The sequence below is a fragment of the Sciurus carolinensis genome, chromosome 12 (assembly GCF_902686445.1).
Source record: "Sciurus carolinensis chromosome 12, mSciCar1.2, whole genome shotgun sequence".
Classification (NCBI taxonomy): domain Eukaryota; kingdom Metazoa; phylum Chordata; class Mammalia; order Rodentia; family Sciuridae; genus Sciurus; species Sciurus carolinensis.
Window position 1 is genome coordinate 113,486 of NC_062224.1, and position 4,754 is coordinate 118,239.

Below are 4,754 nucleotides of genomic sequence, written 5' to 3' on the forward strand. Positions count from 1 at the left end.
TGTGTGCACTTTGACTCTCTGGGGATCAGTCGATATTGGGGACCAGTCGATATCGAACCCTAACAATCTCAGCTCACCACAGTCACATTCCATGTTTGAGAGCTATGAATTTCCACACCTCAGCAAGGTGAAAGTCATGGACCACTCATTTTAATGTCACAAGTGACAGAATACACTTCCAGAACAATACTCTCCTCGGGACAAAGGAACAAGAGAGGCAGAGCACTTGAAGAGCTGGCAACTCCAACCCAGAAGCATACAAAAGTGGACACTCTTCTTCACAAGATGCAGGGCAGAGATCCATTCCCATTTGGGTGATTGCGCTGGGGATGTAGCTCAGTTGGTAGTGTGCTTACCTTGAATACACAAAGCCCTGGGTTCAATCCCCAGCACTGCAAAAAAAAAAAAAAAAAAAAGCCATTTGAGATATCACACCATAAACAAAATAGAATTTGTGTCCCAGGAGGTGGAGGATGCAGGGTCTTCAGATCTGTCAGTTCCTAGAGAACTAGAGATCTGTCAGACTCTAGAGCATGAATCCATTGAAGAAACAATTATTTTAAACAATGAAAAGAAATAATTATTTTGCAATTTTGCCTTAACCCTAAAGTCAGGGTTGTGATGTCTGTTTCCTTCATTGGTATGGTGTTCTCTGAGAATATTAACACAAATCAAAGTCATATATCTCAAAATATATTTTTCTACATTTCAATGCCACATATTGAGAGATCCAACACTAACTAGAGAAACAGAATCACTACTGATAGCAGACCTGAAGGAGTCCACATAACTTCTGTACCATATTTGATGAAATCAGGGCATCAGGACTACAGTGAGTGGACTAATTATCAAAGGATAAACTCACTCTAAAATTTATTAGCTCATGTTTGGGCTGCTCATCAAATTACACTGCATTAATCTGGAATGTCTTAGCTGCTTGAAATTAGCTGGCAGTTGATAAGGTTACGAAATTTCAGAGGGTGATCTGTCTTGGAAAAAAGAAGCCTAATTCTCCTCAATGACATATCAAAATCAAATAAATGAATAACAGATTTTTCTCATGGACATGACACTGTTGTCAAAGCAAAACCCAAAGCACACAAAATGTCTCAAGACAAGATGCGTAATACTCTATAATACCCACAGATTTGCATGACACTTAGGAATATATACACCCTGATCAAAAGTCTGGGAACCATAATCAACATGGTGGCTACAATAGGAGTAAAAGCACATGTGTACCCTGCTATGTACCACGGGAAGCAGGACTGAGAGAGGAAGGGGGCGGCGTCCCGCTCCCAGTGAGGGGTAACAATTCAGGGCAGAACTGTGCACCTCAGGCCGGGCCTCCCGATTGACATTCCAGTCCACTCTGCAGAATGGTGCCTGGCCACAAACTGAACGCTTTAGATTCAAAGAAACAAGGTAGGAGGGCCCGGCGCCTGCCTGGTACCGGTCCACGACCAGGGCCTGCACAGCACCGCCCTGAGCAAGGGCACAGAGCCCTAGGTCCGTCGGTGGAGCAACTCCGAAGGACCACCTGTGAGGGGAGCGCCCCGGCAGAGCTCACGCATGGGGAGCACCCGACGGGAAACGCCCCGCCCCTCACCTGCGAGTCTCGCGGGGACACCTGGCGTGCGCGGGCCTGGGGGCCGTGTCCGGTCCAGGCGGCTGTCTCCAGGTGGACGGCTCAGCGCCAACAAGGGGCCTCTGCTTCCCCGTCCCCACCGGCCGGCCTTCAGCTCCCCTCCGGCCCCCTGCTGGCACGCCGCCCTGGCCCCGAACCCTCTTGCCTGCTCTGACGGCTCCGCGCCCCGAACACGATCTGGGGCTGCTTCCTCCTCCGCTCTGAGCACCCGTGAGCCTTGGCAACCTGCTCTCCGGCTGGGCTCCCCACTGCGGCCTCCTCGGACCCTGCGGCCTCCTGGGCCTCCTCACAGCCTCTGGGGAAACCCACAGCCCGACGTGCACGCCCCTCAAGGTTCATGTGTCCATCCACTCTTACTCCCACGTGAAGACAGGGTGGGAGTTGAGAGGACCTGTGACTGCCCGCTTCCAGGCTCCCGGGTACCCGGTGTCTTGCATGCAGCTCAGGAAGGTGAGGTGGCTGACGGTGTTTGGGGGAAAGGGGCGGGGCAGAGGTAGGTACAAGACAGACAGACAGAGAGAGAGATGGAGAGATGGAGGGAGAGAGACAGGAGAGCCGAGGCCAGAGGCACACAGAATGGGAGATGGAGACAGGGACGCCTCCTCACAGGCCAACAGAAGCACGCCAAGAAGCAGAGATGGACAGAGAGAAGGACACACGGAGAGCACTCGGAGACCCACCCTGATGCAGACAGAGAGAGAGAGAGAGAGAGAGAGACAGACAGAGACAGAGAGAGACAGACAGACAGACAGACAGACAGAGAGACAGAGAGAGGGAGAGAAAGAGAGTGAGACAGAGAGAGGGAGAGAAAGAGAGACAGACAGGGAGACAGAGAGACTGAGAGGGAACGTCAGAACGCAAGTGGGGAGGACGGGTGGCAGAGACACAGGGGGCAGCCGGGAGAAGCAGTCAAAAGAAAGAAGGACCCAGGCAGAGAGGCGGGACGGACGGACGGACGGACAGTCCCACAGGCAGGCTCTGGGTGGCCAGGCTGTGCCTGCGAGGCAGGGACGTGTGGGGTCGCGGCCCCCGAATCCTGGGGAATGGCGTTTGCCCTCCCCTCGACGCCCTCTCCCCCCAGAGGTGGCGGGGTGGGGGTCCGAGAGATAGGGTGCGCAGGGAGGTTCGTGACCCGGGCCAGGTTCGGCTCCGCCCGGTCCCAGGGAGTGTCCTTGCGTCCCTGGGGAGAGAGCCAGGCCTGCCTGTGCACCTGGCTGGAGGCGGTGGGCGGTGGGCGGAGGGCGGTGGGGGCCCGGGAGGCGAGCTCCAGGCCTGGAGGGGCGCAAGGAGACCGGGGAGCCCAGGGCCGGGCCTGCGCGGCGGGGTGGCGCGGCCGGGGACAGGGACAGGGACAGGGCAGGGCAGGGGCAGGGACAGGGACACGGACACCCGCCCCGCCCGGCCACGCGGGGCCGGGGAGATGTGGGAGGGGGAGGTCGGGAGGCGGCAGTGGCCGTGTCGGTGGTGGGGCGCCCAAAAGAGTGGGTGTGGGAGCCGTGCGCAAAAGCCTACAGCACCCGGTATTCCCAGGCGGTCTCCCATCCAAGTACTAACCAGGCCCGACCCTGCTTAGCTTCCGAGATCAGACGAGATCGGGCGCGTTCAGGGTGGTATGGCCGTAGACGGCAGAGGCCGCCCGGGAGCGCCCCAAGAGCCTGCTCCGGGTCCCGCCGCCCCCGCTGCAGCCGCTCTGAGGGCAGGGGAGGGGCAGGGGGAGGGGGAGGGCGGGAGGGGGGAGCGGGCCAGGGCGGGAGGGGGCCTGGACCGTGGGCGGGGACCTCCCTCGCGCGCCCCGCCCCGGCCCCGCTTACCTGGCTCACACACTCGGACACTGAGGTGCCAGGGTCCTGGGCCACCGGCCGGCTCCCCGCCTCGGGGGCCGGCCAGATCCAGCCCGCGGGGCCTGGGGTGGCCTGGGGTCCGGGGGGCTGGGGCCGCCTCCCGGGCCGCCCGCCCCTCTCCACCTGGCTCCGGCCAGCGGGAGTCCCGGGAGCGCAGGCCCACGGGGCGCCCTCGGCCCGGCCCCCGCCGGTCCTCGGGAACCCCCCCCTCCCGCCCCCGCCCCCGCCCCCGCCCCACCCCAGCCCCACCCCGCCCGTCGCCTGGACGCCCTTCCGGGCCGACGGCCGCGCGCGCCCGCACGCTCGCGCGCCAGGAGCCCCGAGAGCCAGCGGCGGAGGCGCGCGCGCACACCCCACAGGCACACACAGACCCTGACGGAGGCCCAGCGCCTCAGGCAGGAACGCAGTCCCACTCAGGAAGGCCAGCAGGCGGCCACACGCAACACCTGTGCGTGCCTAGCTTCCCGAGCCACGCAGAGAGGGGGGCCCCCGCTGGCCCCGGGGACCCAGGGAGGGAGCGAGGGCCAGATGCACAGGCCCGCGGAAAGCCAGGCCGGGCCGGGCCGGGCCGGGCCGGGCCGGGCCGAGGGTGGAGAGGGGGCGGCGCCCCGCTCCCAGTCAGTGGTCACCGGGCCAGGCCCAGAAGTGCGCCGCGCAGGCCGGGCCTCGCTCTGGAGTTTCCAGTCCACTTGGCAGAGCGGTGCCACTCGGGGGACCCGCTCGAGTCCGAGTGCCAAGGCGGGAGGGCCCGGCGCCTGCCTGGTACCGGTCCACGACCAGGGCCTGCACAGCACCGCCCTGAGCAAGGGCACAGAGCCCTAGGTCCGTCGGTGGAGCAACTCCGAAGGACCACCTGTGAGGGGAGCGCCCCGGCAGAGCTCACGCATGGGGAGCACCCGACGGGAAACGCCCCGCCCCTCACCTGCGAGTCTCGCGGGGACACCTGGCGTGCGCGGGCCTGGGGGCCGTGTCCGGTCCAGGCGGCTGTCTCCAGGTGGACGGCTCAGCGCCAACAAGGGGCCTCTGCTTCCCCGTCCCCACCGGCCGGCCTTCAGCTCCCCTCCGGCCCCCTGCTGGCACGCCGCCCTGGCCCCGAACCCTCTGGCCTGCTCTGACGGCTCCGCGCCCCGAACACGATCTGGGGCTGCTTCCTCCTCCGCTCTGAGCACCCGTGAGCCTTGGCAATCTGCTCTCCGGCTGGGCTCCCCACTGCGGCCTCCTCGGACCCTGCGGCCTCCTGGGCCTCCTCACAGCCTCTGGGGAAA

At 62.7% G+C, this 4,754-nt stretch overlaps 1 non-coding gene across 1 annotated transcript; it reads right to left on the bottom strand.

Moving 5' to 3' along the window:
- Positions 1 to 3,153: 3,153 nt before the first annotated feature.
- Positions 3,154 to 3,272, bottom strand: LOC124962464 (5S ribosomal RNA). The gene has a single exon (XR_007104481.1). It is a non-coding gene; the product is annotated as a 5S ribosomal RNA (ribosomal RNA).
- Positions 3,273 to 4,754: the final 1,482 nt, after the last annotated feature.